The 26,436-nt window shown below is 44.2% G+C and overlaps 1 protein-coding gene across 1 annotated transcript in view; it reads right to left on the bottom strand.

The window, feature by feature from the left end:
• LOC119458628 (cytochrome P450 4c3) overlaps nt 1–19,002 on the bottom strand; it is a 136,555-nt gene extending 117,553 nt beyond the window's left edge. Inside the window, exon 1 of the mRNA XM_037720474.2 lies at nt 18,821–19,002. The gene's annotated coding sequence lies outside the window, so the exon portion shown is untranslated. The remainder of the gene's footprint in view (nt 1–18,820) is intronic.
• Nucleotides 19,003–26,436: the final 7,434 nt, after the last annotated feature.

Below are 26,436 nucleotides of genomic sequence, written 5' to 3'. Positions count from 1 at the left end.
TCGCGCTTATCGCGCTTTGTCAGTGGTCAGAGCGACGGTGCGCTCGCGTTATCAACGTTGATATCGTGAGCGGACCGTCGCTCTGACCACTGACAAAGCGCGATAAGCGCGAAAAGGCATTATTACTTTAAAGGCATCGCTACAAAATAGCGGCCCAGAGCAGTCAGTGACGGTGCATCCAAGCAGCAGCAAATGTCGTAGAGCTGAACCCGTCAGAAACAAAAAGGCGACCGAAACGTTATGAATAAAAGCATATCCTTACTTTTCTTGGCTCGTCATCGTCGCGCCCAGAGTGAACTGAAACCTAGAAATCAGCTGCATGAATGGTACGACATTGCTGGCCGACAAAGCGGACGGAAAGCCTCGCACGAATGGCAGTTAAAACCGCGCAGAAAAACACGTGTGCCGGCCATACCGCTGATGCCGCCGCGTCGTCCGTCGAACCGGAAGCTGCTAGCCGACGGCGCGCCCCACAATTCCCCGCGATTGCTAGTTTCACCGGTCACCTATTGGTAAAAGCATTGCACGCGTAATGCGAAGACGTGGGATCGTTCCCCACCTGTGGCAAGTTGTTTTGTCATCCACTTTGATTTCCATTAATTTATCATTTCTTTAGTTCACTTAGTAAGTGCAAGCAATTTCCCCTATGTTTTTCCTTAGTCTCCGTGTTTGTTGGCTTCTTTTGATACGACATATATATATATATATATATATATATATATATATATATATATATATCAGTGAAGCAAGGAATCACAGGAGCCGGCACAGAAGTAGTTCAAAAAATAGAAGCACGTAGGAAAAACATAACAGGACTTTACTGACGTTTTGGCCGGACCCCGGCCGAAACGTCAATGAAGTCCTGTTATGTTTTTCCTACGTGCTTCTATTTTTGAACTATATATATATATATATATATATATATATATATATATATATATATCACAACGGGGTCATTCCACGCCAACTGTCGCAACCTTGGCGCTCGACCATCGGCGATTTCTTTGAAAACAATCGAGGACTATCTATTTAAAACCAGAAACCTTCCTGTAAAACATTTTTCCGAAAAAAAAAATTCAGCACCGCTAGGAACATCTGAAGTTCTTTAGAAAGGTCAAAAGTATGAGTAGTAAAACGGATTGTCAAAAATTTCCTCTTCTTAAAGCAGGCGAGGACACGATTTTCCCTTGCGAATGAAGATAGGCTTTTCACTTAAAAAAAAAAAATGTTTTATCGACCTTTACGTTCCTGTGACATTTTTATACGACCCTAAATATCTAAATATTGGTCCATATTGGGATTTTTTTGTAGAAAGATAACTTTTACCAAAAGGTTATATTTTATAGTAACTAATTGCCTGAAAGTTGTACTGTAGGCGAAAAATAACTTGGGACGGATATAACGTGAAATTACCTGTACAGCTGGCGAGAAAGTTGCAAAAAAAGTTAGTTTTAGCCGATTTTTAGTCGTAAATTTAGCATTGAGGTGGTCGGAGCAAAAATACGTAAAAGAGTGTACTTATTAGCAACATACATTGTCTACAGACTGAGAAACTTTTATCAAATTACTATTTGTTTTAAGCAAGAAAAACAATTTGGAAGTTGTGTTATACCGGTCTCTGTGCTTGCACGTGTTCCCCCTTCGTAGGTAAGCGTCCTAGCGGTAAGTAGAACTTGCGCGGATGCAAAATTTTCCGAGTCAATAGAGGAATATCTAGAGAAGATAATCAGCTCCTCAAGTGTTTATTTCAATGCTTTATTAGATAGTATTAGCCTAGCCAATAAAGAACGCAAGCCCAAATTGACCGTTTTCGCGGCGATCCCGTGGACACTGCAATGTTTGATCACGTGGTGACGCGTCCATTGCTTGCCTCAGCTAGCTGCCTCCGTTGCCTCCGTGTTTACAGTGGATGTACATGATGTGGTACATGACGCCGGTTTGGCTCAGGATGCCTCGATTTCGGGAGATATCGTAGACGCTGACTGGGTGGACGACACGAAGCTTATTTGGCCACAGCTTCAGAGGACATGTAAAAGCGCTTTCGAACCTCATATAAGCTTTGTCCAAACGGCGCGAGCAGCGTATATGGTGCTTGCTCTAAAAGCGGGGCTAAATATGTATTCCAATCTATCCGAACTTTCCGCTCATGAATTGAATCAGGATTAGTGTGCTTTGCTCTTCGTTTTTTATTTGAAAATTTATTGAAGCAGCGGCTTTTTACGTTCCTGACTCAGTTATGTTCGTCGGTGCGGTCACTATCTAATTATTTTCTGCATAATTGCTCGCGGGTGTGCTCAGTTGCAATAGATTTGTTTTCGCTGTACACAAGGCTTGGAACGTAGCTGTTCTGTACTTGGTAATAGCTGATAGCAAATATTTATTACCGCTTGTAACTGGCTTTATCTTGTGGACCGTCACGAAACATTCATCTTCGACCATTCATCCTCTTGTGCTGTCGGTGTAGTCGCTGTCACCCATGCTTTGGCACATTGATTCAAGCGTGTACCCATTCACATATTCTCAATACGTTGGCAACAGTGTGTACGTAAATTTGCGTACGAGTTGGGGTAGATGTGTGAAGGTAACGTGCTCGAAACATACTATGCCAGGAAGTGGTTCTACTCCATTTTTCATTGTTTAACGAGCGGTACTCACTCTTGCTGACGTTCCGGGGGTTGAAGTCTTTTCTTTGGAGGTTAGCAATACAACGCTGGCGGATGAGTGAATTTTTAAAGTGAAACTTTATATGTCTAGGTGAAATCGTATATGGCTAGGCGAATTCTTCTCTGTACATAAAACTATCAGCACCAGCATTGGCTCGAGCGTCGTCGTCTTCTTCCGCAGCTGGCTCGTTGGCGCCCCTCGGGTTGCGCTCGTGCTCGGCACGCGCTCGTGCCACTGCTCCCGCGTTCGTCGTCGTCGTCTTCTTCCACAGCTGGCTGCCTGGCTGCGTAGCCGCTAATCATTCCAGCGTAGAATTTCACCTCTCTTCTGTCGTGGTAATGGGGAGGCCGCGCATACGGGAGTATGAGCCATTTATTGTCTTACGTAAGGGACAGATTTAATTTTGAAGCAATTTAATTTCGAAGAATTGCAAGCGGCAATGGCGGGGAATGCTGCTAACCACGCCGCCGAACAAACTCGAGACATCGAACGAAGCGACAACGGCGGACTGCGGGCATACCGTCAGTGACGTCGTTCTCTCCGTCGCAGCTGAACATGTGCGTAATCTCATAATTGAGAAATACTTTAATGAACCCTAGGGATTAACCCAGTGATACCGGAGCCGCACGTTTCAGTTTCACTGGTTAACCATCTTCGCGGGGTGGAAGGGCCGACGTTTCTTTTATTCGTTTTTTTTTTATGAACGAGGAAAGTCGTGCATCGAGAAGGTTCCCGTATGCACGGTCCGTGAACTTGGTCGCACATATTCATTCCGTTCCTTAATATGCCAGTCACTATTTTTGCAGCCAACAACGGCAAACGTATTCTATCCATCAATCCACATCTTGCAGCGTGATTGGAGCACAGTGCGTGAGCGAAAACTCAGTTGCATTTCCGATCGCACAGAAACAGGGAGAAGCGGTAATGGTTTCCTATTCGTGCGCTTTAGCTGAGGCAACGTGCGGCGCGCCGCCGAAAGCGCCACCTCGTTTCTCAAGAACAAACTGCTCCGCGAAAAGGGTAACCGGATGTCGCCGTACACCGACGGCCTGCGGAACCGGGAAGTTACGCCGATGTGAACAGAGTGCAGTTACGTACACTAAGATTTAGAAATCGGCAAATATTTATAAAATATCAGCCAACACAATCGTGTTTTAGCTGCCTTGTTGGCAATGGCGTTAGAGGAGTGATGTCGACTCGCCCTTAAATGCTTTGGCATACTTAAGTTCAAACTACTGCATTTAAAAAGATGATGGAAAGAAACAAATGCGCTTAGTTGCTCGCCCTCTCTGTGTTTCTTGTTGTTAAATGTTAAATTCAAACCGAATGAGGCAATCGCTGATGTAAATAGTGTAGGTTTCAGCGAAAGAAAAAAAAGTACCTTGGTCAGCGCCCTCATGGCATGGTATCGAAGGACGAGTAGATGCTTCCATGACAAAATACAAGGGTCTTCACAAAAGTGCGACAAGTACAGGTAATGTCATGCATACAGCTTCTCCAATGGCACGACTGCTACATATCGCCCACTGAAGAGCCGCCTTTCCTCATGTGCAAGCCACACTGGGGATATCTAACTCTTGATTCCAAAATTTCACAGCCTTGCTTTGGAATGATCCGAGCACGCCAGCTAGGACGTCTGCCTACTGGGGCGTTGTACAGTTTCGCCTGTCACTTGTTTTTTGCAGTGGAAAAATGGTTGCTAAAACACGATTGTGTTGGCTGATATTTGCTACATATTTGCCGTTATGAAGAAACAGATTCTTTTCTTAATCGTAATGTTTTCGGTCACTTCTAAATCTTAATGTACGTAACTGCACTCTGTACACACCGGCGCAACTTCCCGGTTCTGTGTGACGACGCTATGCAGGCCGTCGGTGTACGGCGGCATCCGGTTAAATGTGCTCTATTGGGGCTCGCGTTTTTTATTGGCCAGGCTAATACTGGCTAATACCAATTTTATTCTTTTGTAAATTTCTTTCTCGTGATCAGCGTCCCCTGTGAGTAATTGACCTAGATAAACGTAGTCTTTTACAGACTCTAGAGGCTGACTGGCGATCCTGAATTCTTGTTCCCTTGCCAAGCTATTGAACATTATCTTTCTCTTCTGCATATTCATCTTCAACCCAATTCTTACATTTTCTCGATTAAGGTCCTCAATCATTTGCTGTAATCGTCTCCATTGTTGCTGAATAGGACAATGTCATCTGCAAACCGAAAGTTGCTGAGATATTCGCCGTTGATCCTCACTCCTAAGCCTTCCCAGTCTAAGAGCTTGAATACTTCTTCTAAGCATGCAGTGAATAGCATTGGAGAGATTGTTTCTCCTTGCCTGACCCCTTTCTTGATAGATATCTTTCTACTTTTCTTGTGGAGAACCAAAGTTTCTGTGCAATCCTTGTAGATATTTGCCAAGATATTCACGTATGCCTCCTGTACTCCTTGATTACGCAATGCCTCGATGACTGCTGATATCTCTACTGAATCAAATGCTTTTTCTGAAATACTTCGGGCAGTAGCCGTGATACCACTGCCCGCGAACTGTTGGAAGCTTTTTATATTTCGTCGAAAGGAGATGCCTGTATAAGTGATACATCAATTTCTTTTAAGGAAACTGAGATAATGTTCTTGCCCGGCGTGTTCTAATCTTTGAAGTGTGTCATGTAATCACCGCTGTTGTACATACGTCAGTGAGAGTATATATTGACAACGTAGGAAAAAATAAAGTCAGTTGAAATTTTGCACTCGTCCGTGTCTATTGCTGTGCCCGTGTTTAGTTGGCGCATACCCATTTCCTTTGCAAGTATGAACTAGCTCTCCCAACAGAAAGTTTTACTGAGCCATATTTCCACTACAGCGCGCCGTTTCTTCAATGTATGTTGTTCCCCTTCGTTGTCAACCTTCAATTTCCTGGTGAGCCACATTGTCACCGCAACTTGCCGAGCAAGATATCTCACTTTCTGTATACGGAAAGGACTTGTACCTGCAGAAGTTCTTGGACTGTTCGGTTTTGCTTGGCCGTCTCTGGGACATGCAAAACGTGCGTGTCGCTTACTACGTGCTGAACTTTGGAGGCAGATCCGGCTTCTTCAGGATTACCTATGTGTCCTGTGCTACGTTAGTGGCCCTCCCTGGAATGCAGAAGTGAAGTTAAGGTCCTTAAGGACCTATACTACCCGTATGGTCGAAATTTGGTGGACAGCCTACCTGAGCAGCGTACTTTGCCAGCTGAACAAGAAAGAGGACATGAAAAGAGGGGTGTCTCAGGTTTTGCTTCTAGGATAGGATGCGAAAATCCCGGATAACGTTGAATGCCTGCTCAAGAAAGGGCCGAAGTATATGCTTGAACCCATTGTTCCGCCTCATGAGTTGTTGGCGTTTAACAGGCGTATAGCTAATAGAGCACCTCAGGATCAATCTGCCCGGTGCCTCCTTGAGGGGTTCATGCGATGTCCAGGACTGTACGAAAGAAAAACCACCGCCAGTACCGGGAACCGACAGATGTCATTGCGAAGCATTTTAGGGACAGTGACCTCCGACTGCTCCAAGCCGATAAGGAGGGTGGGTTTGTGGTGTTAAGTGCCGCTTCTTTTGATGAGGAGACTAGGAAGGCCATTTCTAAGAATTTAATTGTGGTTAAAAGTAGTGCCGTCCGTGTTAAGACAAAGGCAGCTAATTTGTGTAAATGCTTTCAGCTTCTCAAATTGGCCAGGGAAATTAGAACTTCTAAGGGAAATTCATTCAGTGTTTTCTTTACCGCAAAAACGCACAAGCCGGAAGTCCCATTTCGCACAATAATAAGTGAGAAGGGATCTTGACAGTACTTGGTCAGCCAATTCTTGCTCAAGAAACTAAATGTACTTTCAGTTATTGATCTCTTCGATACCAAGAGTTCGGATGATGCGAGATTTTTGCAGGGGGGAACTTCTATTGATTTAATGTTCTCTGTCGATGTTGAGGATTTATTCTATTCTATTCCTCGTGGGCATCTATTCGTTGCGGTTCGAGGCAGCATTGATGCCAGCGGGGTCATTGCCTTTCAAAATTCTGCTGGAATGTCGGTAGATGATTTTATCAGTTTACTTGAATTTTATCTTTGGTCAACTTTTGTGGCCTTTGAGAATAGTTTTTATTTGCAGCGTCAAGGGATTTGCATTGGGTCTTGTGTGGCGCCTGCCTTATGCAACATTTTTTTAGCTGACGTGGATCGTTGTGTTAATTTTGGAGAAAACTAACGTTAACAAACTTTTAGGTACGTAGACGATTTTTTAATGCTTTTAATGAAACCACCTGTTCTTAACTTAGACAAGCCTGTTGATGAGATTATGGACGCCTTTCGGCAATATGGGAAGGGACTGGCCTTCACACATGAAATCCCTTCTAATGACTCGCTGCAGTTTCTAGATGTACGGCTTCGGTTTTAAACGATCATGTTTGCTGGTCTTATAGCCCCCGAGCGCAAAACGCCATTATTGCAATATGATTCTGCGCAGTCTAAGCTAGTCAAGCGGGGGATTGTGAAACTTCGTCTGGGTTCTGCACTGAGGAAATCGTGCCCACATGCTATGCAGGATAGTTTTATTGTCCAGGTTCGGCGTGTGTTGGATGCCGGTTACCCTTGCACGCTAGTTACGGTAGTTTCAGAGGCTCTTCTGCGAGAGTCAAAAGCAGCCCGCGCTGGTGCAGAAACTGGGCTGCAGTGCTGGAGCCGTCCTGAAGTGTTTCCCTACATACATCGCACCTCTCATAAATTGAAGAAGGTTGCGAGTAGGCACGCTGTGCCAATTGTTTTTTCAGCCCCGCGCAAGTTCGCTGGGCTCTGCCCGAGGATATGTTCTGATAAGAAAAAAAAATCCTGGAGGATGCGGCAAAATGCACGAGCCGCCCTACGTAAAATGCCCGGTTGGCGTTGTGTACGAAATTCCGCTATTATGTGGAAAGACGAACGTAGGGAAAACTGGCCGGTGCGTCAACGTTCCTGCAAGGAAATATGAGCTACTGGTTAAGAATACTGAGAATGCGCATTAGCCTGCGCACGTCTGCATTGCATGTGTGAACCGAATTTCCGAGGCATCAAGATTTTGGGCAAAAGCCGTGATACCACTGCCCGAGAAATGATGGAAGCTTTTTATATTTCGTCAAAAGGAGATGCCTGTATAAGTGATACATCGATTTCTTTAAAGGATATTGAGATAGTATTCTCGCGTGGCATGTTGTAATCTTTGAAGCGTGTCATGTGATCACCGCTGCTGTACATACGTCATTGCGAGTATATATTGACAACGTAGGAAAAAATAAAGTCAGTTGAAAGTTTGCGCTCGTCCGTGTCTATTACTGTGTCCGTGTTTTGTTTGCGCATACCCATTTACTTTGCCTCTCATTAATGCTGTATAAGTGGTGGCGTCGAGCAGAGGTAGAATACCCGGCTTCCAATCTGAAGGTCGTAAGTTCGAATCCTACTCCAGTCCACTACATTTTCCAGCATGGTGTGGTGCCTGACACCGGCAAGAAAAAACATATATATTGTCGAGAGCTAGTGGGGCTATACTAGTTCAGGTGCAACAAAACTAGGAAGGCCCACTAAGCTTCATCAAAGTCACTCCCTCACCACAACAGGAATTGGCCTCCGTGGTGCAGTATTCAGCCACTACTTCCCTCATGACTCCGACAATTAACCCATGGCCCTCAGTTCTCAGTGGCTGCGGAGCACCTGACCAAGGCGGCGGTCAGACCTGCTACGCGGCAGAGGGTGCTAGGAATCTCTGGGTCCGGACAGGCCGCCAATGGAAACTGAACCTCGCAACGTTCAACACGCGCACCCTCTCGAGTGAGGCTAGCTTAGCAGGACTATTTGAAGACTTATCAGGCAATGCCTGGGATATTATTGGCCTTAGTACGGTTAGAAAAACTGGTGAGGCTTACACAGTGCTGACTAACGGCCACGTCCTCTGCTACAGAGGTCTTCCAGATATGAGAGAATCCGGGGTAGGATTTCTAGTCCATAACAACATCGCGGGCAACATTGATGAATTCAACAGCATTAATGAGAGGGTAGCAGTCATCGTAATAAAGCCGAATAGGAGGTACAAAATGAAGGTAGTACAAGCCTACGCCCTAACCTCTAGTCACGATGATGAAGAAATAAAACAGCTTGATGAAGATGTTGAATTAGCAATGAGAAAGGTGCAAACTCAGCATACTGTAGTCATGGGCGACTTCAATGCAAAAGTGGGGAAAAAGGAGGTTGCTGAGCAAGCAATTGGCAACTACGGCAATGATTCTAGGAATGCAAGAGTAGAAATGTTAGTAGAATTCGCGGAAAGGAATAGGCTCCGAATAATGAATACCTTCTTCAGGAGGCGCAGCAACAGGAAGTGGACCTGGAAAAGCCCTAATGGAGAGACAAGGAATGAAGTAGATTTCATACTCTCTGCCGATCCAAGCATAGTGCAGAATGTAGAAGTGTTAGGTAAGGTAAAGTGCAGTGACCATAGGCTAGTGAGGTCTATGATTTCTCTCAATTTGAAGAGAGAAAGAGCGAAATTAGTCAAGAGGAAACAGGCCAACCTAATTCAGGCTGGTGCTCGCAAATAAATACGCAGCTTTAGAAAAGGAAGATAAAGTCAACCTAGAGGTAATCAATGAAACCGTAGCTAGGTTGATCTCAGAAGCAACAATTGAAGTGGAAGGTAAGGCACCAAGGCAACCAGTAAGTAAGCGCTCCCAAGAAACAAATGACCTAATAAAGAAACGACACAACATGAAAATGTCCAACTGAAGAGATCAGATCGAATTCGCTGAGCTGTCAAAACTAATCAACAAGAAGACAGTAAGAGATATTCGAAATTATAACGTGGGAAATATTGAGGAAGCCGTGAAATATAGACGCAGCATTAAATCAGTAAGAAGAAAGTTTGGCATAGGACAAGGCAAGATGTATGCACTGAACGATAAGCATGGTAATATCAGCAGCAATTTCGATGACATAGTAAAAGCAGCGGAAGAATTCTATACTGACCTGTTCAGTGCCCAAAGCATCCGAGCTATTTTCATTCGAATTAGTGAACAGAATACAGATGCTCCTTCTATAACTAGCGATGAAGTTAGAAGGGCCTTGAAAGACATGACCAGGGGAAAAGCTGCTGGAGAAGATGGAATAACAGTAGATTTAATCAAAGATGGAGGAGTTATGCTTGCAAAGCTTGCGGCTCTTTATAAGCAATGCCTCACAACTTCAAGTGTACCAGAGAGCTGGAAGAACGCCAACATTATACTAATCCATAAGAAGGGAGACGTTAAAGAATTGAAGAATTATAGACCCATTAGCTTGCTTTCAGTATTGCATAAAATGCTCACCAAAATAATTTCCAATAGAATCAGGGCAACACTTGACTTCAGCCAACCAAGAGAACAGGCTGGCTTCAGGAAGGGATATTCTACGATGGATCATATCCATGTCATCAATGAGATAATCGAGAAATCTGCGGAGTACAATCAACCTCTCTATATGGCTTTCATCGAATATGAAAAGGCATTTGATTCAGTAGAGATACCAGCAGTCGTAGAGGCATTGCGTGATGAAGGAGTACAGGAGGCATACGTGAATATCTTAGCAAACATCTACAAGGATTCCACAGCTACCTTGGTTCTCCACAAGAAAAGCAGAAAGTTACCTATCAAGAAAGGGGTCAGGCAAGGAGACACAATTTCTCCAATGCTATTCACTGCATGCTTAGAAGTATTCAAGGTCTTAGACTGGGAAGACTTAGGAGTGAGGATCAACGGCGAATATCTCAGCAACCTTCGGTTTGCAGATGACATTGTCCTATTCAGCAACTATGGAGACGAATTACAGCTAATGATTGAGGACCTTAATCGAGAAAGTGTAAGAATTGGGTTGAAGATGAATATGCAGAAGACGAAGATAGACTTCAATAGCCTGGCAAGGGAACAAGAATTCAGGATCGCCAGTCAGCCTCTAGAGTCTGTACAGGAGTACGTATATCTAGGTCAATTACTCACAGGGGACCGTGATCACGTGACAGAAATTTACAGAAGAATAGAATTGGGTTGGAGTGCATACGGCAGGCATTGCCAAATCCCGACTGGGAGCTTACCACTGTGGTTGAAAAGAAAAGTGTACAATCATTGCATTCTACTGGTGCTAACATATGGGGCAGAAACTTGGAGGTTAACAAAGAAGTTCGAGAACAAGTTAAGGACCGCACAAAGAGCGATGGAACGAAAAATCTTAGGACTAACGTTAAGAGACAGGAAGAGAGCGGTGTGGATCAGAGAACAAACGGGGATAGCCGATATTCTAGTTGACATTAAGCGGAAGAAATGGAGCTGGGCAGGTCATGTAATGCGTAGGATGGATAACCGGTGGACCATTAGGGTTACACAATAGATACCAAGAGAAGGGAAGCGCAGTCGAGGTCGGCAGAAAACCAGATGGGATGATGAAGCTAGGAAATTTGCAGGCGCAAGTTGGAATACGCTAGCGCAAGACTGGGGTAATTGGAGATCGCAGGGAGAGGCCTTCGTCCTGCAGTGGACATAAAATATAGGCTGATGATGAATGCTGTATAATTGATCAATGTTACCGGCTATGTCCTTATAATAATGTTTTATTTCGCATCAATACAAAAATGATGGAGGGGGTGGGAATAAAAGCGACAATCCGCTTGACGGTGTTGCCACTCCCATTACAAGAGGCAGCAGCAGTGGGGCATACAGTACAAAACATTTGAGTGCACATACGTGATAATGTTAGTTCTGCAGTTGAACCAACGAAAAATAAGAAAAATAAAAAAGGAAAGAAGAAAAGATGCATTTGTTGACGCTGGAATAAAAAAGAGAGAATAGAAAAAGTGCATATACGCACCTACAGGCATACATGAACGCCCATATATATTCGCAAATGCGCGCATATAAATAAATGTACACACACACACACACACACACACACACACACACACACACACACACACACACACACACACACACACACACACACACACACACACACACACACACACACACACACACACACACACACACACACACACACACACACACACACACACACACACACACACACACACACACACACACACACACACACACACACACACACACACACACACTTCACTTCACTTCACTTCACTTTAATACCTTAAAGACCCCATTGGAGGGGTATTACATAAGGGGTGGTTAAAAAAATAATAATAAACATTAAATACAGGCGTTCGTTTTGAGATAGGTGATAACAGCTTCGGTAAAGGCAGACACACACACACACACACACATATATATATATATATATATATATATATATATATATATATATACATACGCAAGCATACATAGATGTAAATACAGTCATGGTAACAAAGAACATAGCTTCGCTCACAAAAATAAAATAAAAAGAAAAGTAGAAAAATAAGCAGCAAAAAATCACCTGCATTAGGAGAAAGTGGGCAAATGAAAGTGGTTATTGTTGCTGATTTCTTTTTACGAAAAATTGGCGTATGCCCAAACTATGGATGTCCGGAAAACTAACTTGCGCGTCGATTGATTAATTTAATATGAGGGGTAACTGGTAGTGTAGTAGTCGGTAAGACCCAGTGAGCTTTGTGACGGTGTACATACGGGGATTGGAATAAGCTTAACGACGCAAGGCTAGAAAAGCTGTACTCGTGGTTTTTCAACTCCGCTTTGTACTTGCGCAGTAGCCTGTAGTGGTATAAACTAAATATATTAACAATATCAAATTTAACGAAGAGATCTCTTGTTGTGTATCCATAAGGTAGTCCACAGATTACCCTAAGTAACCGTGGGTTTGATAAAATTTCTCTACGCGTCGAAGAATTACTTTTTTCAAGACCCTTGGAAAAAACGGGAAGTATACTAATAGGCCGATAAATTAAGAAATCATTTATATCGCCTTTTTTGCGCAGAACGGTTACCCTGGCAATTTGCGTGCCTGAATGAAATTGCCCATATTGTAAACATAGATTATATAAATATGCAAGTTGATCAGATATAAGATCAATTACGTATTTGACAGGACGTATTTGGATGTCATTAGCATCGCAGGAAGCGCTGTTGTTCATTTCAGAGAATATGGCTATTATTTCGTTTCCATCGACTGGTGCCAGAAATATGGTAGGTGAATATGCCTCTTAATGGCTGGTGTAGGCATATCTACTGGTGTAGGCATATCTACTGCGGCGTTCGCAGTCGACGCTACAGACTGATATGACGCCGTGCCTGCAGTATCTAAAAGCCCAAGGAGCGGGGTTGGCGCTACAGCGCAACGTGGCGCACGACGGAATGACGAGGTAAATTTGGCGGCCCGCTGGCATTGAAGCGCTAGGCCAACGCCGCAGACAGCGGCGTTGCCCAGCGGGCCCCAAAGTACTCATTTGCTGTAGCCACCTATTGTTGATAATTAGAAAGTTAATTACCGTAACTTCGCTAACTACGCATGTAAGTGCGGAAATTGCTCTGTATCTAGAGGCCGCCAATCCGTACACTCCAATGGTAAACATAATGTGACCTAGATTTATATTTTTCTAATTTAGAAAATTTGGTGCAGCTAAAAAAAAACACCCTGTATATATAGTCGCACGCCCTACATTCCAAACAATAATCGAGAATATACGGTCTATGGACTAAAATAAAAGTTAACCCCGATTGCTGCCTATCTGTCAAATGGTACGGAATCTTTCACTAAGGTAATAATATTGCGTTGTGCTGCTGAGCACGAGATCGCGGGATCGAATCCCGGCCCCGGCGGCCTCATTTCGATGGAGGCGAAATGCAAAAACGCCTGTGTGCTTGCGTTGTAGTGCACGTTAAAGAACCCCAGGTGGTCAAAATTAATCCGGAGCCCTCCACTACAGCGTGCCTCATAATCAGAACTGGTTTTGGCACGTAAAACCCCAGAAAGAAGAAGAAGGTAATAATATTACCTAATTGGCTTCAAGTGTACTTAATTAAGGTACTGCAGGGATCTGTGTTAGGGCCTTTACTTTTTGCGATATATATTTGTGACGTCAGCTTTTGCGTTGAGGATGGCGTGAGAGTTTGACTAGTCGCAGGCGACCTCGTGGTGTAAAGATTTGTGCGCTGCACTTATGATCAAAAGCAGCTTATCTTGTGACTCGAAAAAATTGCTCTAGGGTGCAGTTCGTGTGGTAAATAAATTGAACAATAATAAAACAACGCTGACGTGCTTAAATCCGGAAACTCGTAGATTAGGGTGGATTAAAGATTGACGGTCGCCGATGTAACACAATCAGTATAATATATTTAGGCGAAGGGAAACAGTATTCCCGCCAGGGCACCGTGAGTACTGTCCTTGAAGTGTACCACAGATACCTGCTTGTCGGCGACAAGTAACTGCAATGAAGTTCATTTTTTCAGCTTGATCACAATCGCATCGACATGATCATATCAATAAACATGTACAACTGCAACCACCCCATCGCCCAATTTCATTATAATCTCTCACGGCGAGGCAGGTCTTCAATAGACAATGTTATCGACCTGACAACGTACATACAGCAACAAAAATGTCTCAAGCGCATATCAGTGGCGCTCTTTCTTGATGTGAAAGGGGCGTACGATAATGTCACACATGAAACGATCCTTGAATCACTGGAGGCTGTCGGAATCGGTGGCCGTATGTTTCAATGGATCAGAGACTATTTGACCAGAAGGTCCTTCTATGTGCAGACCGAAAATGGCCCCTCTGCCAACTATTATACCTACTGCGGCGTCCCACAGGGCGGGGTATTGAGCCCTATTCTGTTTAACCTAGCTATGATTGGCCTTGCTGAACTATTACCCAATACAATACACCTGTCGATCTACGCCGACGATATTTCTCTTTGGTCTTCTGCGGTGACTCGTCTTCAAGTGCGCGCAAGAATTCAGCGGGCAGCCACCCTAACTTGTTCCTATCTCCGAAAACAAGGCCTTACTATGTCCATCGAAAAATGTGCGCTCATTGCCTTTACGCGCAAACCCATGTCACCGTACCCTGTTTCTCTCAATGGCCAGGATATTACATACCAGAAGTCTCACCGCTTCTTAGGTGTGATTATTGAAAGGAACCTTTCATGGAGCCCCCACTGCATCTACCTGAAGCGGAGACTAATTTCAATTATACATATAATGAAGTTCCTGTGTGGAAAAACTTGGGGAACGTCGGTACGGTCCATGCTGCAGCTGTACAGAACACTGTTTCTGGGCTTTTTACGATACAGCTTGCCGGTTTTGGCGAACACATGCAAAACAAATATTCGTACCCTCCAAAGTTTGCAAGGCCAGGCTCTGCGGACATGTCTTGGACTTCCACGATGCGCCTCGACTCATGCAACAATCGTGATTGCTAGAGACTACTTGATTCCAACATACATCACGGTTGACAACCTCAGAGCACACATTCGACACCTGTGTCGCGTACCCAGTCATCACATTGCTGTTTTGCCGGCACAAAGACCTCAGGCCACGTTTTCGAAACTTGTTGCGACACATCAAGGCTGCCTTCCATCGGGATTTACACTAGCAGCAAGACCACTGTCACCCCCGTGGTGTCTACGGCAGCCACAAGTACACCTCACGATTCCGGGAATTACGAACAAGCTCAGTCATTCCACGGTAGCTCTACGACAGTTGACATTGTCATTGCTGAACGATGCATATGAGTTAAGAACGCAGGTTTACACCGATGGATCTGTCTCAGCCACCAGCTCCACAGGCGCTTTTATCATCCCGACCTTACAAGTCACAAGGAAGTTCAAAGTGTCCCACATAACGACTTCTACGGCTACAGAACTTGCCGCTCTACGTGCTGCAGTTAATTACATCGTAGAAACACCACCTCGAAAGTGGGTCATTTTTTGTGACTCCAAGGCAGCCCTTCAGAGTCTGCAGTCAGCATTACGACGCAAGACACATGAACAACTGGTGTTTGAGACCAGAGAGGTTCTCCATCAAGCCCTCATGAACGGACATGACATCATCTTTCAATGGCTGCCGGGGCACTGTGGCATCGTCGGTAATGACCTTGCCGATGATGCCGCCCGGTCAGCCCATAAGGAAACCCTGACTGTTCCTATACCCTTATCGAGGACAGACGCTGCGAGGGGTCTTCGTTTACTCGCTCAAACCGAGACAGAAACGTCATGGAGCAGCCCGATTTTTACGAACTGTGATCTCCAACGGCTGGATCCTACAATGAGGCTACAAATTCCATCGAGCTTCCTCCGCCGTGATGCAACTTTACTTGGCCGCCTCTGGTTAGGAGTGGCTTTTACGAAAGCATACTCATTCCTTCTGGGCATGTCCGACACACCAATCTGTGACTCGTGCAACTGTGAGGAGACGGTGGAACACGTGTTGTTTTTGTCATCTTTATGAGACCGAACGTGACCTTCTCCGGAGTGTGTTAGACCGATTAGACAGCAGACCGTTTTCAGAGACAAAGATTCTTGGACCGTGGTCCCACGCGTCGCAGGCTTACAAAGCGACGCGGGCATTGTTACAGTTCATGAAGTCGACTGGCCTCAGTGACCGATTGTGAAGTGTTGGACAACCGCACGTGTTTATACTGCGAGTGCTTTCTTCCCTCTCTCTCCTTTCTTTTCATCCCTTTAAACCCCTTCCCCCGTGTAGGGTAGCAAACCGGACGTGCTTCTGGTTAACCTCCCTGCCTTTCCTTCTTTTTTCCTCCTCCTCCTCCTCACGACAATCAGCTCAGGACATGCGACACGCACTGAGCTTCGTCTTTCTTCTTGTTTTTTTTCTTTTCTGAGGCGTATAAAGATATGCAACGCGCTGCAGCAGGAAGTTGTTGAAACTGACTGTGTAGACAGCTTTTTGGCTAAAGAAGCACACTTCCTCACACAAAAACGGGGGCGGCATGTAGTGATTTACTTGCATATTCGGTAGAGCGTGACAATATATGCACCCTTACTTTGTCAATGTTTAGTGTGCATATTTCTATTAACGAGGCACGATTTCTTTGCTGTACATTTCTATTATAGTGACCTAAACTTCATATCCTGCAGTCAGATTTTTTTTTGTGCCAGAGGAATAAAATTTAGAGTCATTATCTCATCCACAAGTTGAATAAACTGCTACCGACACGCATAAACAAGGTAAAAAGAGCTCTGCAATCCATTTTCATTACTAATTGCACGATTATGAGAATAACTCTTCGCGCTCGTACACCTGGTTAGGCTAAAACTAGTAATATACTGTGCCCCAATTTATTACTTATTTCATACGGCATTTTTTCGCCTATTTTTTAGCTCACCAGTATCGCGATTACTTACATTTTTATGTTATTTAATATTTTGTCAATCTAGTATTCTATTTTATCTCTCCCTGAGCGTTCGAGAGAGATATGTATTCGTACTCTTTGCTCTCATTTCCCATTTTTAGGTTTACACACTGGCAGAGGAGGGCAGCCGTATCTTGCCATGTTAGCCGCAAACACCATCTCTGCTGTGCCGGAAGAGCTCTCGAATCGGCCAACTTGTTTAAAAGCTTAGAACCCGCTCGCCGCAGAACTCGCCATCCAAGTGTTGAGCGATGAGGTCCATTCAGAGTTCAAAGCATACAAAGCGAGAAGTATCGTTGTGTTGAAATATGCTTTAAAATGCAGCACATACATTCAACTGACTGCACAACAAACGGAAGTGTTCTACTCTAACACCAAAACTAGAGAAACGCAGCTGAAAATTAATTCTTATAAATAAGCACAGCCCCTCTGTGCTTCAAACGTTTGAAACTCTGTGTATTCCGTTGCACTTAGTCTTACTGCATACAGCGTAAGAAGACCTTCTGAAGAAAAAAAAACACAGAAAAAGGAAACGTCACGTCAGTAGCAATTACGGAAGCGGCATCTTGCCGCCCAATGGAGGCAGGCGGCCATATTCCTGCGACGCCATGGAGGCAGCTCCCCGGCCTGGTATATAGAAGTTCCTCCAGGTGGTGTTGCTTTCACTATACCCGTATCGACTCTCTCAAGCCTCACTTGTTTTCGGCGTGGGTATTTTCGCCCATGACCTTGACCCACTATGCCGCTATAAACACTATCTTAATAGGAGGTTTCGTCTGTCAGGGTGCTCTTGCGTCCACGTTGACGCAGGTTTGCCGATGCAGGATTCGAACACGGTATAAAAACTAATAACGGTCCTGCAGGAAGTCTCCAAATGAGTGGTTAGTGAAGCATACTGTTTAAACCTATAGTATGCCAAAACGATCCCAACAATTTAGTCAAGGATTTGCGCGACTAACTGCAGTGAGTGATGCCTGTGCTGTATTTTTTTTCTGTGCAACAAATAACAATACATGGCAATTTTAGTGGTATACCTTCTCTGTTTCTCACTTTTTCTGCAGTTTCACTATCATTTGTGTTCATAGATTTTTTAATAATTTTACAGAAGAACAATTATTTTGTTTACTCCCACACAGGCGTGACATTTACTCCTCCACATGACTGCAACTTTCAGGGAGTACGAAAGAGTCAAATGCGGGGATGCGGTTGTATCAAATTTCGCAAGCACAGACAACCACGCAACATAGAACATATGAAAAGGGACAAGACATCCGGCAACATGACACCTGGCGCTACGAGACACACCCAAGCATCAACTCTGCAGTATTGTCTATAGCGATGCTCTGAGCCATGCATATTTCGAGGGGAGCAGCTGTATTTCTTCATCAAAAATTAAGACTGATTGGCTTGGGCGGAGATCTGTGTGCCTACAAATACGGGGCTGGTGAAGCAGCACACACACGGTAATTGGGAATTGTCACGGGACGAACAAAACACATTGGGCTCGTAGTATTGTAAGAAATTTTGACTTTGCCGCATAAGCACACATTTGCTAGATATAAAAAAAATGTTGTCTTTCAGCATGCATAGAAAAATAAATCGTTTTTCATATTGAAATTTGTCTCTAGACACCGTTAAAAGAGCCTTTGTTGTAACAAAGGTCGAAAATGCTTTGTTTATTTGTTTTTCTTACATTTACTTTTGTTTACAGCGTAGAGCAAGGTGTCACGCGGAATCTTCGACATTTGAGGCTACCAAACGGATGGAATTCTCCTCTGCAAAAGCGTGCACGCTTCTTACCGTGGAAGCTTGTGGAGCGTTAGAAGCGGTTCAATGGTATACAAGCTGCACACCTGGAACTCAATCGCGGGATGTGCACACAAAACAGGCAGACAGCTGAAGTGGACCCCAGTGCAGAGCCGGGTGGCGACGCAAAGCTACAGCGATGCCCACTCAGCCACAACGACTCAACCGCGATTCCGAAGCTGCGTTTGCCGGCGCTCGTCGGCTGCCGTTGTGATGCAACTCGGCCTTGAGTTGTCCTCGATTTTGCCGGAGAAAGCGGCAACATAATAAAGCGGCAAGAAAGTATAAGTGTATATAAGTGTACACCAACCGAAACAACCGGGGTGGAGGCACAGAGGAGCTCTTAGGACACGTGCTTCGAATGATCGTTGTGCGTGCATTCGCGGACTGAACATGACGCGCGGCGCACGGATACTTGCATCAGGCGACCAATACACGCATGTATCACGTAAGGCCATCGAAGCGTTACGCTCACATTTTGCAAGCGGACAGGACAATATAAATCGAACAGTTTTGTTACATTTTATTGGCTTGTCCTTTATTTATTTATACGGGTATTTATTAGTTTAGATTTATTTATCTATTTTATATATTTTCAATACTGCCACTCTGTTGAGAGCATAGCAGGTTATCATTAACAAAGGAATAATCATGTTTAAAGAAAAAAAGAATAGACATTTCGTAAACATGCGCACTGTACACACGCACGCACGCACGCACGCACGCACACACACACACACACACACAAAGAAACGAAGCACATCCTCCGCAGGTAGGATTAAAGCAATAAATGAGCCCTAAGCAGCTTTTCACGCAAGGAACATCAACAGCGTAACAAAGTTTAAAAGTGTGCAATGAAGTGCATTGTGCATGCAAGAGAAAACAACACAAAAATTTATCGAGAAAAAAACGTTTCTCGACACAGCATTTAAAGCAAAGATCACACACACAAAGTAAAATTAACATTTAGAAAACATGCATGCTGCGCACACGAAATAAAGCACAACCACCGAGGAGGGATTACAACCAGTTTGCCAAGCAAGGAGAATCAAAGCCGTATCAATTATGCGCAATGTGCAAACACCAGAAAATTATACTGATAAATCAAAAGCGAACCACAACCAGGCACAGGATTGCAATCTGGTACAAAAATGCGACTGAAATAAAGAAGAGAACCAGTTAAATCTGTGCATATTTGAATGCTCACTGCCAGCAAATATGAGGGTAAGGAAACACATTGTATAAGTGCAGGAATGGCGAGAATGTGTGCGGCAATGGCGATGGCACAACAGGTTAGGTTAAGCATGTTCAAACTTTGCGGTGAAAGCGTACAATGTTTCGGCATCCGTGACACCTGGACTTAAACGATTATATTCGCGTATCGGAAGTGGAAAAAAAAAACGGGCATGCTTGGACTCGGTCGTGCAAAGCTTAGGCACAGCGAAACTGTCGATCCTCAAGTCTTACTGGCTGCTACTGCTGGGTATAAACTTGGTTGCTGCTAGGTCTTATTTTGTTTATTTATTTATTACTTCAATACTGCGGACTCAAGGTCCAAACAGGGTGGACAATACAAATACAAACAAAGCAGCAAAAGCTAAAACAAATAGCGACAAAACAGCAATACCGATGCAGGATAAAAAATGGTAACTCTCAATCTGATCACTTGCCTCAGTAAGGCAATTCCAATGATGTATGGTGCTTGGAAAATACGAAAATTTAAACAGGTCAGTGCGAGCAAAATATGGCGTCAGCGCATTTTGTTGGTGGTGTCGGGTGGGTCTGCTAGTTAAGGGTAATAAATACGGTGAAATATCTAGAGCTAGCTTGTTCAGAAGTTGGGAAGGAAATTCTAATCTAAAAATATTTGCCTTCGTGCCTGTAAAAAGGGTATGCCATTAGCTTGCATTAATTTATAGGGTGAGTCTAACACAGAAAATTTGTTATATATAAACCTTACAGCCTTTCTTTGAATGCGCTCAAGACTATCAATGTTACGTTTAGTATAAGGATCCCATGCAATGCACGCATATTCTAGTTTTGGTCGCACAAGAGCGGTGTAACAGAGAAGTTTACTCTTGGGGGTGCAGTTCTAAGTTTATGTTTCAGGACACATTGCTTGCGAAAGGCAGATGAGCAAACATTATCAGTATGAAAATTCCAAGATAGGTTAGAAGTCAGTGTCACACCGAGATATTTGTAGCAACTTGTTGTAATGGTACAGACCCTAAGAAGTAAGTATATGGAAATGGATTCTTTTTCCGAGTTACTGGAATGCAGACGCATTTGCTTATGTTTAGTGACATTCCTCAATGTATACACCATCCATGTATATTACCCAGACTAGTATTGAGGTCGTTGTAATCGTTAGTGCAAATAAATTCTTTAAACAGAACACAATCATCAGCAAATAATCTAAATTCTACACCAGGGTTAACAAAATCAACAATATCATTAATATCGACACGACCGAGACGGTCGCTTTTTGCGTGGGGGCAATTGACACAATGATGTGGGGCTCCCGCACCGCGGGACGGCGCGCACAAAGGTCGGCGCTTTGAAAGACGACGAAGCGCGTAGGCTACACGTTCTTCTTCTGGCCCGCCATTAAAGAGAAGTGTCTATTTTTGAAGACTCCGTCTTCGATCTACGTTACAATATACAATAGAAATAGCAAAGGGCCTAGCACACTGCCCTGTGGTACACCAGATGTGACTGGAAGACAGTCCGAGAGTTGGCCTCCGACATCTATACGTATTGTTTCCGACTAGTTAAGTAGGCTGAAATCCAACAAACAAAAATTTCTCGAATACATATTGGTCTAAGTTTGAAAATTAGTTTGCCGTGAGGAACTTTGTGAAAAGTTTCACAGAATTCTAAGAAAAGCATACCTACCTTGCCGTGTCTACCCAGGGTTTTTGCAAGAGAATGAAACAATGTGACGAGTTGGTTTATCTTGGTTTATCTTAACTACGCATGTAGGGAAGGTATTCTCGAGCGATCATTTTCGGAGGTACCTTCCCTTTCGCGACATTTCGCGCGACTAGCACTGCATGCGTCGGCGCCTACGAGTGACAGCGTTCCTGGCATGCCACAAACGCAGGTAGGCTAACCAAGGTTGACAGAGTACCAATAATGCTGTTGCTTGCCGACGCCGAACGCATTGGAGGCTAGCCGCTCGATATATAGTGAAAGTTGACACTAGGCGCAGCCCATTTTATGGCAAACTCCAAGGCCAAGCGCATGCACACTGGGCGAAAGCTATGCACACTGTACGGGCGGCGCGGAGCAGACGACACGCCGGGATGACGTCACGGCGCATGCGCAGTAGCGCGCAGCTGGCGGGTGCTTGGCGGAGCCGTGTCTGTGTCGGGCGAAGCGAGCGCGCACCTGCACCGGCGGTTACTAGGCGACGCGAGGTGACATCATTGCTACTGTTTCGGCGCATGCGCGGCTAGGCAGCGCGGGTGGTGTCGGCAGCAGCTCTGCCCGTTGCCTCGTTGTGGTGCTACAATTTCCCTCTATCTTGCTCTCATTTTCTATTTCCCTCTCCCGAGTATGCTCTCCTTCCCTCTACTTAACGTCCCATTGCAAGGCAACATGTGCACGGCACGGAGAGGAGGCGAGGCACACACCGCTCCGCGAGGTGGTTGCTAGACAACGCAGTGACGTCATAGGTCAGCGAGGTTTTGCGGCAGCAGGTGGCACTTTTTACGATTAGCTAGAACAGCTTGGCTGTTAAAAATTAGCAGCCCCTTCCTTGTCGAGGAAATGGGGGTAACCGAAGCTTGTCGTGCGTTTCTTCGGTGTTCCTCCGAACGAATTGCACTGACGAGTACCACGTGGTGCTCGAACCACAACCGGTCACACGCACTGCAGCTGGCTTCGAAGTTCCGGTTGAAAAAATGGCGTTGAAACCTGGCCGTCGCACCGGTACAGTGGCTAGAATAGCCACTGTAGCACCGGGGAAGTTGGCGCTAGCGTTGCCGAAGCGTGCACCACCATTATCGGGTTCCTGGAGGGCAAGACGACGCTAACGTTTGGCCTCAACATCGCGCTCCCTCAACTCGGAGTCCGCGGCCCTTCACTAACGTTTTGCCTAGGCTTCGGAAGCCCTCACGCTGGAATCGGCACGTGGACGACGAGCCCTTTCCCGAGAGCGTTCATTCTGGTTGGATTTCCATAAAATTGCTTCAAAATTAAATCTGTCCGTTACGTAAGACAATGAATGGCTCATACCCCCTTAAGCAATGGCTCATACCCCCGTATACGTGGCCTCAGAATTACGACGACAGAACAGAATTGAAATTCTACGCTGGAGTGATGAGCGGAAACGGAGCCAGCTGGGGAAGCAGATGACGTCGACGAACGCGGGAGCAGTGGCACGAGCACGAGCGCGAACCGAGGAGCGCGAACGAGCCGGCTGCGGAAGAAGACGATGGCGCTCGAGTCAATGCTCATGATGATAAGTTTGTGTCTGCATGAACGCCAGCTGAATCGGTGAGTTATAACAAGCTTCGCTTGAAAAACGATTGCCCAAACGAGTCCTTGAAAGAGTATTCTGTTAATGTGTATGTATGCTTAGGACGAGTCGGGGCGTGACTGAAAATGCGACATACTTAGACACATCTATCCTATAGCTGTCATGCAGCAGACGTGCCTGCTTTGTCCTTGTAGATAGTGTCCTAATGCCAGAAGAAGCCAGAGAATTAGTGGGAGAGTCCATGCGTTTCTACTTATTGTTATGCACAAATATAATGAATTTGCGCTGTACTGACTCCAATTTTATTATACTATATATAGTTGAGGGAACCAAGCCGTGTTTGCATATTATAACACTGGTCTTACGAACGTAGTGTATGCTAGTAGTTTTGAGGACGCGGGTGCCATCTTTAGCCATCTTTTTATATCGCACAGCTTACGTAGTGCGGCTGCCGTAATGTTCGCAACGTGTGTGTCCCATCTGAGGTCAGACGTCAACGTAACGCCTAAATACTTCGGTTGTTCAACGTTCGCTACTGGTTTACCATTAATAGTGTAAGTGAATTGAGGGAAACCGACTGTGTTTACGTGTTTGTGCAATGGTTACGGATTTTTCACATTAATTGACATTTGCTATTTAGCGCAACTGTCTACTAACTTGCAAGGGATCTGTTGAGTTTAAGGTGGTCTATGAAGCTGTGAATTTCTTTATCAATAATGCGGTCATCTGCGAAGAGCTTGATACTACTGTCAATGTTTTCTGCAACATCATTTATGAAGATTAAAATAGTAGTCGTTCAAGGACGGGACCTTGAGGAACTCCAGAAGTTACAGGGACCGTTTCTGATTTAACAGTTTCGAAAAGCACAAGCTGTGAGCGGTCTGTTAAATATCTTTTATCCATGAAAAAAAAAAACTAATACGTCTCCGATACAACTTTTTAGTTTTGCGAATAAATTATTGTGACAAACGTAATCAAAACATTTGATAAATCAAGTAAAATAATGGCCATTTGGCCGCCATTGTTGATGTTAAGTGCGAGGTCATGAATAACCTTGATTAGCAGGGTAATAGTGGATAAACTGCTACGAAATGCATGCTGATTAGGGGACAAGAAATTTAGTTTCTCAAGAAAAACGGTTACGCGTTTTAGGATAATGTATTCTAACAAATTACACGGAGTGCTTGTAAGAGAGATTGGACGGTGATTTGGTATTAAAGACCTATCTCCAAATTTGTGAATGGGTTTTATTTTTGCAATTTTCCAGTCGTCTGTAGTCGAGACAAAGTGAGTGATTTGCGGAGATTTAGCCCAAGATACTTGCCACACCATTCTGAATACTTTCTAAGAAACTCGCTCGGAATATCATTTGTGCCGCAGGATTTTTTAGGATTGAAATTAAGCATTAAGTTGAATATTATTGCATCTGTGACTTCAAGACAATCGATGCTTGATGGACCATGAGATAAAATAGGAGGCCTGATAGCGTTATTTGTAGTGAATCTGAACGAAAGAAAATTAGCGTAGCTTGCACTGGAGCCGCAATGATAAAGAGAGAGCGGAACTGATGGGCACCTAGCTAGTCCTGGCTTTTGGGCTAGACTAAGCACTATCAAGTCATCCCCAGCATTTTCAGGAATTATTTTGATCGATTTTCGATTAGCTATTGATTGACTGTCGATTGGCTATCGCAAGGCATTGGCCACGTATTTGGGCTAGGCTAAGCACTACCAAGTCATCCTCAACATTTCCCGGAATTAATTGACTATTGATGGATTATCAATTAGCTATTGATTGGCTATCGCAAGGTATTGGCCACATATGCACCAAAGCTATCCCCGATTTTACCCTCGCTATCACTATCGTACGCTAATATACGAAGCATATTGTCGAAGCGCCAGCTTATCTCTTCTTTTTTGGAAGACAGTAAATCCGACGTTATCGCTTTCACGGAAACCTGGCTGCATTCTGCAATAAAGAATGATGGAATCTTTTCATTTTCAAACATATATGACATATATAGGCGTGACTGCTCTTTTGAAAGAGGGGGCAGTGTCTTGATTGGTGTAAAGAAAGCCATCACGTCATTTTTGGTCAACACTAATTCTGATCTCGAGATAATTTGGGTGGCCTGCGCGATCGCTTCTTCTAGGATACTAATCGGTAATTGCTACCGTGCACCGGATTCTAACAGTTCTTTCATCAATGCTCTGCGTGACACAATCAACAAAGCCATTGAACTCTTCCCGGCTGACTCAGTCTATCTTCTTGGGGATTTCAATTATCCGCTAATTGATTGGGCGAAATTATCATCTCTATGTCATACATCGCCTGAATTCATCAACTTGTCTTTAGATTTCAATCTCTTTCAAGCTGTTACAAAACCTACACGTGGTTCCAATGTTCTCGACCTTCTTCTTAGTAGTGCACCTGAAACTATAGGTCACATAGAATACTTGGATGGCTTCAGCGATCACCATTTACTCCAAATAACAATAAACATAACGCCATAGGTTATCGGTGTAACCAGTAAGCAAATTCGTGATTACAATAAAGGTAATTATAGCACAATAATCTCGGAACTTGAAACTTTTTTAGCAACTACGATGTGGCCATCATTTTACATTAGATCCGTTGAGGAAAACTGGATACTGTTTAAAAATACACTGTGCGCGTTAGTAGACAAGGATGTTCCACTCGTAAATATAACGAATGATTGGTTTACTAAAAAGCTTCAGCGCATGAGGAATAAGAAAAAACGCTTGTATAGTAGTGCTAAAAGAGCTCGCACATCAGCTGCGTGGCAGAATTACAAATCGTACTGCTGAGATTTAGGTGAAACTAAGAAGAAATATTTTTCTAATAATCTTCCAGAGCTACTCAAAAACAATCCAGCTAAGTTTTGGAAATTAATAAAGCCGAACAACGAATCCGATCAGGTGTTCTTACAAAACAGCAGCAATATGCCTGTTCCAGACAGCGAATGTTCATCGGCCTTCAATTCATTTTTCAGCTCTGTGTTTACACAGGAGGACAGTGCAAACATACCATGTGTTTCAGAGTTCAGCTACTAATACATGGAACCTATTGAAGTCACTTTGGAGGGCCTTTGTTCTCTCATAAATAA

This window comes from Dermacentor silvarum, chromosome 7 (assembly GCF_013339745.2).
Source record: "Dermacentor silvarum isolate Dsil-2018 chromosome 7, BIME_Dsil_1.4, whole genome shotgun sequence".
NCBI lineage: Eukaryota > Metazoa > Arthropoda > Arachnida > Ixodida > Ixodidae > Dermacentor > Dermacentor silvarum.
The sequence above is the reverse complement of the archived record's forward strand: the minus strand, read 5'-3'. Positions and strand labels throughout refer to the sequence as shown.